Raw genomic sequence first — 9,245 nt, forward strand, 5'->3', positions numbered from 1 at the left:
AAAAGAAAACCCACCCCAAAGGCTGCAATTGTGTTACCCCTTGCAAGGGCCAGGTGGGTCTCCAGCAACTTCCATGAAGCTGCCCCCATCATTTACCAAGGCTGAAGTCCATTGTGCTATACAGAGGTTGCTGACGTGTTCATCCTGTATTTCCCTCTTGATGGCCTATTTCAAAGTTGGTTCTATTACCTTTCAACCTCCTACTGTAATTTCCCAATGTTCCAAGTGTACCTATTAATCACTTTGAAGCACCCTAGAAAAAAAAATATTGCTGCCCTTTAAAGCTATAGACTCACCAATAGTAGCCTGTATGGTTGGCCTTTCCCATGGATCAGTGTTCAGTTTAGCCACAGTCCCCGGAGATGCCACAAGCTGCCAATTAGGGAGGAAGCTCCCATCAGTCAAAATTCTAAAAACCTTTTTGCTTCCTGTATTTCCCTCTTGATGGCCTATTTCAAAGTTTGTTCTATTACCTTTCAACCTCCTACTGTAATTTCCCAATGTTCCAAGTGTACCTATTAATCATTTTGAAGCACCCTAGAAAAAAAATATTGCTGCCCTTTAAAGCTATAGACTCACCAATAGTAGCCTGTACGGTTGGCCTTTCCCATGGATCAGTGTTCAGTTTAGCCACAGTCCCCGGAGATGCCACAAGCTGCCAATTAGGGAGGAAGCTCCCATCAGTCAAAATTCTAAAAAACTTTTTGCTTCCTGGTTTCCACCCGTCACACACGGTTTGCAAAGCACTTGCCTCACTCATTGCAATGATAGTTTATGTAGCCAAGAGTAGCTGGAAGTCACACTCAGGTGTGTGTGTGTTGTGGGGGGGGCAACCTTTTATTTTTATTTTTTCATAAAGTTGGGACTAACACTTTAAAATTGCAACTCTTGAGAAGCCATTCAGTGGAACAGTACAGAGATAAATAAGAAAACAGGCCGATTCAAAACTTGGTCCATACACTCCAGGTCATGGGTAGGCAAACTAAGGCCCCGGGGGCCGGATCCGGCCCAATCGCTTTCTAAATCCAGCTCGCGGACATCAGCATAGGAATCAGTGTGTTTTTACATGAGTAGAATGTGTCCTTTTTTTAAAGCCTTTTTTTATTTAACAAATAATTTTTATTAAGGACAAATTAGAAAACAAAAGAAAATACAAAGGAAAAAGAAAATACATATAACCAAGGAAAGAAATTAGAGAATACTCTGCCTCTTTTCATATTTACAGTTATTTATACCTCTATAAAATGCTATTCACAATAAAGGAGTGAAATGAAAGATAAGATATCAGAAAAAAGAAAAAAAGAACAAAGAAAAAATAAAGAAGTAAAAGAAAAGGATCATAGGTGAAAAAATTTAAAAGTAGGTAAGTATTCGTGGGTAAGTATTTGGGACGCGGGTGGCGCTGTGGGTAAAAGCCTCAGCGCCTAGGGCTTGCCGATCGAAAGGTCGGCGGTTCGAATCCCCGCGGCGGGGTGCGCTCCCGCTGCTCGGTCCCAGCGCCTGCCAACCTAGCAGTTCGAAAGCACCCCCGGGTGCAAGTAGATAAATAGGTACCGCTTACCAGCGGGAAGGTAAACGGCGTTCCGTGTGCTGCGCTGGCTCGCCAGATGCAGCTTTGTCATGCTGGCCACGTGACCCGGAAGTGTCTCCGGACAGCGCTGGCCCCCGGCCTCTTGAGTGAGATGGGCGCACAACCCCAGAGTCTGTCAAGACTGGCCCGTTCGGGCAGGGGTACCTTTACCTTTACCTTTTTATTCGTTATACATAGCCGTTTCTCATCTGTATTTATATTCAGTTGTATAATTCCATCTTGTCCTTATCTACCTTAAAAAGTGTTGTTGTTTTTAAAAGACTTCCACCATTTGTGTCACACGTTTTTAATAATCCATTCATCAGAACCTCTGTTCTTCATATTTTCCCTTTGGATTTCCTTAATGTCTCACTTTGTATTTTTTATATTACGCACAAGATTATTCTAAACACAATGTATCCTTTTATTTAAAATGCAACTCTGGGTTATTTGTGGGGCATAGGAATTCGTTCATCACCCCCCCTCAAAAAAAAAATAGAGTCCGCCCCCCCACAAGGTCTAAGGGGATAGTGGACCGGCCCCCTGCTTAAAGTTTGCTGACCCCTGCTCCAGATAGTGTTGGATTTGGCACCTCAACAAGCTGCTCCCTCTGCCCACATTTCCTGCCCCATTCACCTTTGCAGTCATGAGAGATAAAGTGAATTAAAGGCATATTATGGATTGATACTGAAAGTATCAGTGCTGTTATTCTTGTGCCTTAAATGAGCCTTCCAGAAAGACTCAGATTTCACTTCAGCTGCGCCACAGAGTGCTTAGTGGTTTTTGCATCACAATAAACATCTGTTTTTCTCTGCCTGCCCCACCTTGCTTCCATCTTTGTTGTGTGAAGGAGGTTTTATTGTTCTTTTGCATTGCCGCTCTTTTGTAATGCTGTGCTCTTATTGTTTTGCTCCCACAATTTACTGATTTTTTCTAAGCCACATTGTAAATATCTCTGAAGCGAAAAGCAGCCGGATTGAAAGTAGTGAAAGCATCACCCCTGAATCTGCAATTGGTTCTCCAGAACATTATTTGGCAACACAGCGCAGACCATCCCCTCTGCACCGATCTCCTTTCACACTCCTTTTGCAAAAATGCTCCAGAAATCTTTTATGAAAGAGATAACATTTTCCTTCTAATTACCTTTACGATCTTGGATTTCCTAGTACAGTGGTACCTCGGTTTAAGAACAGTCCAGTTTACTAACGATTCGGTTTAAGAACTCCGCAAAACCGGAAATAGTGTCCCAGTTTGAGAACTTTACCTCGGTCTAAGAACGGAATCTGAACAGTGGAAGGGCACCGGCGGCGGGAGGCCTCATTGGGGACAGCGCGTCTCGGTTTAAGAATGGTTTTGGTTTAAGAACGGACTTCCAGAACAGATTAAGTTTGTAAACCGAGGTACCACTGTATTTTAGTTGACCTAGACAGCTGTTGATATTATGCAGCAGCTTCCCCTGCCCGTCAGTTCCCAAAATGTCACGTGAAGAGGAAGGAGGTACAAACCAATTTGTGGTTAGAGTGTCAGACTAGAATCATAGAATCATAGAATCATAGAATCATAGAGTTGGAAGAGACCACAAGGGCCATCGAGTCCAACCCCCTGCCAAGCAGGAAACACCATCAGAGCACTCCTGACATATGGTTGTCAAGCCTCTGCTTAAAGACCTCCAAAGTAGGAGACTCCACCACACTCCTTGGCAGCAAATTCCACTGTCAAACAGCTCTTACTGTCTGGAAGTTCTTCCTAATGTTTAGGTGGAATCTTCTTTCTTGTAGTTTGGATCCATTGCTCCGTGTCCGCTTCTCTGGAGCAACAGAAAACAACCTTTCTCCCTCCTCTATGTGACATCCTTTTATATATTTGAACATGGCTATCATATCACCCCTTAACCTCCTCTTCTCCAGGCTAAACATGCCCAGCTCCCTTAGCCGTTCCTCATAAGGCATCGTTTCCAGGCCTTTGACCATTTTGGTTGCCCTCCTCTGGACACGTTCCAGTTTGTCAGTGTCCTTCTTGAACTGTGGTGCCCAGAACTGGACACAGTACTCCAGGTGAGGTCTGACCAGAGCAGAATACAGTGGCACTATTACTTCCCTTGATCTAGATGCTATACTCCTATTGATGCAGCCCAGAATTGCATTGGCTTTTTTAGCTGCCGCGTCACACTGTTGGCTCATGTCAAGTTTGTGGTCAACCAAGACTCCTAGATCCTTTTCACATGTACTGCTCTCAAGACTAGGACCTTGGAGACCAGGGTTCAAATTCCCACCTGACCATGAAGCTCACTGGGCGATTTTGAGCCAACCACTGCCTCCCACGGTTGTTGTGGGGATTAAATGAGGAGGGGGAGAACCATGTGTTCCACCTTGAACTCCTTAGAGAAAAATGTGGGATATAAATGCAATAAATCAAGCTAATGGTCATCTGCTTTCATAGCTGGTCAGACCAGGGTAGCTTTTGTTCGCCATCTGTTTTTCTGAAATCCTACGTAATGCAGCCAGGGCAACACCCCACCACAAGCACAAGAGGGAGGTATCAGCAGCAAGCGGATGTAAACATAAAGGCTTGTGCAAGTACAAAGAGTCTACAGGAGATAGGAAATGACCTACGCGGTGAGGAGGAAAGAACAAACCTTAAGCAGCCCAATTTTAGTTTTATTTATTTATTGCATTTATTTCCTACCATTTTTCTCTCTAAGGAGATCAAGGATAACTCAGTTGGAGAGCTTTATACTTGCTAGTTCTTTCGTTTTGTGTTTTTGCTTTGCTTTGCAGCTTGGAAATGAATGAATGAAGCCCAAGTTCAGTCTTTTATGTCCGTCCTGATGCAGAGGAATAATGCAGTCTTCATATTTAAACAGGAGAACCATGTTTGCTGTGCAACTGATGATGATCGTGGTTGCCATTCGTGAATGAAATCATACACCAAGACGAGAAAAAGGTGCCCAGTTTTTCCCTGGGCATCACCCTGGATATTGCGTGTTGACTTTTCGGCTATAGCCGGTTTCCAAATGTTTTTGGACCAATAGATCTATTTGAAGGCCTTGTAGGTATTTCCATGTTTGGGCAATGGATAAGTGGGCTGCAGTTCTCTATCTCCTTTTTTTTTTTTGAAATAAAAGCTTGTAATTGTTTTGGTTTAGGCCACGGAACCCTTTGCAATCACAGAACACCCATCCTTTTCCTCTTGGCATGTATTATTTATTGTCAGTCAATCAGACCAAGGATGTATCCAAGGTTTCCCTGTTGTCAGTTGTCAGAGCTCTGCCATTTTTAAACTTGTTGCTTCTTACATTTCCTTGTTTCTGTAACTTGTCCATTGTTCTTAAAATTCAATTTAAAAAAAGAAAGGGGGCAGAGAAGGGCATCAATAAATCAAGAGTGTGTGTGAAGAGTGTGTTTTGGCTTTCCCAAAACAATGCCTGAAAGTCAATCCTGGAACCCTCCTCTGTGTTGCCTCTTGGGGCTGATGGATGTCCACTCACATCTGGAGGCACCAGTTTTTTTTTGGGGGGGGGAGCTGGTCCACAGAAGGGTAACAAGGATAGAAGTCCAGCCTTATAAGGAACAGTTGAAATTTGTATAGAATGTGTAGAAATTTATTAAGTAAGTAAGCTTAAAGGTAAAGGTAAAGGGACCCCTGACCATTAGGTCCAGTCGTGACCGACTCTGGAGTTGCAGCGCTCATCTCGCTTTACTGGCTGAGGGAGCCGGCGTACAGTTTCTGGGTCATGTGGCCAGCAGGACTAAGCCGCTTCTGGTGAACCAGAGCAGCACACAGAAACGCCGTTCACCTTCCCGACGGAGCAGTACCTATTTATCTACTTGCACTTTGACGTGCTTTCGAACTGATAGGTTGGCAGGAGCAGGGACCGAGCAACCGGAGCTCACCCCGTCGTGGGGATTCGAACCATCAACCTTCTGATCAGCAAGTCCTAGGTTCTGTGGTTTAACCCACAGTGCCACCCACGTCCCTAAGTAAGCTTAAGAGGAGGCAAAAATAATACCTCCTACTTTGGCCACCTCCTGAGAAGAGAAGACTCCCTGGAAAAGACCCTGATGTTGGGAAAGATGGAGGGCACAAGGAGAAGGGGACGACAGAGGACCAGATGGTTGGACAGATTTTTACATTACAAAAGATTTTTACATTACAAAAAAGGGATAAAACAAACAAAAAATAAAAAAATAAAAAATACAGCCATTATTTTTCGTTTACTTGTTTCTTGGACCCCCTCATACCTCTCTTTTTTGTATTCCAATTCAATTTATTAGCTCAGCAATTTGTTTCCCTCTTTATCCTACCCAGATCTTTATTCTTAAATTTTTATGATCTTGAAATTTTACTTCTATAAACCCATTTTTTCATATTCTTTTAACCCATTACAGCTAGAAACCTCTTAATTTTGATCCAACATTATTCTAAAGTTTGTTAATTTTACAATGTCTCTGTAAATAATCTTTAAATTTCTTCCAATCTTCTTCCACTGACTCTTCCCCCTGATCTCGGATCCTGCCGGTCATTTCCGCCAATTCCATATAGTCCATCACCTTCATCTGCCATTCTTCCAGAGTGGGTAGATCTTGTGTCTTCCAATATTTTGCGATAAGTATTCTTGCTGCTGTTGTGGCACACATAAAGAAAGTTCTGTCCTTCTTGAACACTGATTGGTCAACTATGCCCAGAAGAAAGGCCTCTGGTTTCTTCAAAAGGGTATATTTAAATACCTTTTTCAGTTCATTATATATCGTCTCCCAGAAAGCCTTAATCCTTGGGCACATCCACCAAAGGTGAAAGAATGGGCCTTCATTTTCTTTACATTTCCAGCATTTATTATCGGGCAAATGATAAATTTTTGCAAGCTTGACTGGGGTCATATACCACCTATAAATCATTTTCATAATATTCTCTCTTAAGGCATTACATGCCGTGAATTTCATACCTGTGGTCCACAACTGTTCCCAGTCAGCAAACATAATATTATGTCCAACATCTTGTGCCCATTTAATCATAGCAGATTTAACCGTTTCATCCTGAGTATTCCATTTCAACAGCAAGTTATACATCTTTGACAAATTCTTAATTTTGGGTTCTAACAGTTCTGTTTCTAATTTTGATTTTTCCACCTGGAAGCCAATTTTCTTATCCAAATTATATGCCGGTTGGACAGTGTTCTCGAAGCTACCAGCATGAGTTTGACCAAACTGCGGTAGGCAGTGGAAGACAGGAGTGCCTGGCGTGCTCTGGTCCATGGGGGCACGAAGAGTCAGACACGACTAAACAACAACAAGCTTAAAAGGCAAAAAATTGTTTCATTAGCCTAAGGCATGGGATAATAGGAATGTTTTCACCTGGCAACTAAAGATATGCAATGAAGGTGCCAGGCAGGCCTCTCTGGGGAGAGCATCCAGAAGTGGGGAGCCACTTCAGAAAAGGCCCATTCTCATGTTGCTGCTCTGCAGACCTCTCAAGGGAGGGGGCACACAAAGAAGGACCTCAGATGATATCTTTTTAACATCTGATTCAGGAGAGGCCATGTGTGTCCCTAACTGGTTCCTGGATCAAGTCATGATTTGGATGAGGACTAACAAACTGACTGGGATGGGGTGTTGTTTGGGAGTTTTTGTTTGTAGGGGGGTTGTTGCTGCTGCTGTTGTTGGTTTTTGTGTGTGTGTGTGTTTTTTGTATCTCTGTTTTAGATCTTGTGATTTATGAAACCTGGTCTCTCTCTTTTCATACATAAAGGAAGAAGAAAGTAATGTTCTCCCACCAGCCTCACAATCCTGTATGTGGAGAACCTGCATCGACTGCCAATGTTCTAAGACTGTGTAAAATGTTATTTGCCTTGTACCAGCATCATATAATGTAGGCAGGTGGTTAAAAAACTATTCTATTTTCTCAAGTTTCAATCAACACATTGTGGCTGGTTTTTTGAGCTGCTTTGGAACTGCTGTTGTTACACTATGTACTGCTTTGTGCTGTCTACTCTGTTTTATTGAATTTGCATGTAGCCATTTTACTGAATTTTTAATTAAAATTTAATTTAGAAACAAACAAATAAACAAGGAAAAGTACATATGGCGACTAAACTTTCTATTCAAGTTTTCACAATTTGTTTACATTTGGTATGATACACTATTGTCATAGACATTGGGGAGAAAGAGGGGGAGGGAGAGAGACTGGGGAGATAATGATCTTTTGTTCTATTGCATAGGGTTTGTGCAGGGATTTTGTGTCAGCATCTCACGGTCAGGTCCTTTTTTATATAATTATGTATTTTTATTGGCATTGCAAGAGATTGGAGGGTTGGTTGGTTGCATTTGCTTGGTTGCAGAATAGTTTGTTTGTATGTGTCAGGGGCAGGGGGTTGTTGGGTCAGTTTAGCATATTGATTTGTGTTATGTACTGAAGTTCTCACCCTGGGCCAGCAGGGGATACTGTGGATAGTTTTTATTCAGGTCCACATATGCAAATAAGGGAACGAAAGTGACGTTCAGTGATTGGATAGTTACAGAAAGTTGTTACAGTTACGTGGTACTGGAGCTCTATATAAGCAGGCTGGCTGAACCCTTCAGTTCAGTTCTGTCCTGGCCTGTGAATAAACAAGAGCTGTTTGAAGAATCGCTGTGTCGTCTGATATGTTCACCCACAACTTAACAATTTGTATGCTGTGGGTGGGGGGCAGGATAGGTCATTATCTTGTTGTGCTATATATATGATAAAGGGGAGCCACACTGGGGTAAACATATCCTTGTGGATATGTAAAATTATCAGTTAAAAACAATAGCTTCAAACAATAAAAAAGAGAATTAAAATCAACAATGAACTAAAACAGGATTCAAACACCCATAAAGATTTTACATGACTGGACAGGCCTGCCTAAAAGCATGCTTTTAGCAGGTGCCAAAAAGAGTACAGCAAGGTTGTCTTACCTGCTGGCAATAAGCAGAGAATTCTGAAGTGTGGGAGCCACCACACTTAAGATAATGGCAAAAAACATTTTTGACTGTTGCCTAATGAGTTTTCTTTCCATCACTCTGCTGTCCTCCAGTCTTGGTTTCTCTGTCTTCATGACAGTTTATTAATCTCGCCCACTTTGAATCTTTGTAGAACTGGCCAGGGACGTTATGTTCTTGCCTTTCTGAGTAAGCTGCCATTGGATGTCCAGAAGTCTGTGCAGTGTGTTCCAGGCCGGTCATCATGTCAGTGGCCTTGAACTCTTGCAGTGTAGCTTTGTCCTCCCTCCCTCCCTCCCTCCCTCTCTTTCTTTTCAAAAAAACCTTGTGGTTTATAATGGAACAGGGCATAATGCACCCTCTTATGCTGCGCTGCTTGCTTGGCGGTTTCGAGGCTTTGCAGGAGACAGAAAACAGCAAAAAAGAGCACTGCTGGATCAGGCCAAGAGTCCACCTGATCCGGCATCCTGTCCTCACAGTGGCCAACAAACCCTCAAGCAAGCTCTGTGCAACACCAGCTCTTTCCTCCTGTGGCTTCCAGCCATTGGTATTCAGAGGCTTCTCTGCTTCTGATTGCAGAGGCAGAGCATAGCCACTGTGGCTAGCATTTATATTAATTTATTGCATTTATACCCCACCTTTTTCTCCAAAAGCTCAAGTTGACACACGCACGGTTCTCCCACTGCTCATTCCTTACAACAACCCTGCAACCCTAGCAA

This window comes from Podarcis vaucheri (genome assembly GCF_965113315.1).
Source record: "Podarcis vaucheri genome assembly, chromosome: Z".
In the NCBI taxonomy this organism is placed as follows: Eukaryota; Metazoa; Chordata; class Lepidosauria; order Squamata; family Lacertidae; genus Podarcis; species Podarcis vaucheri.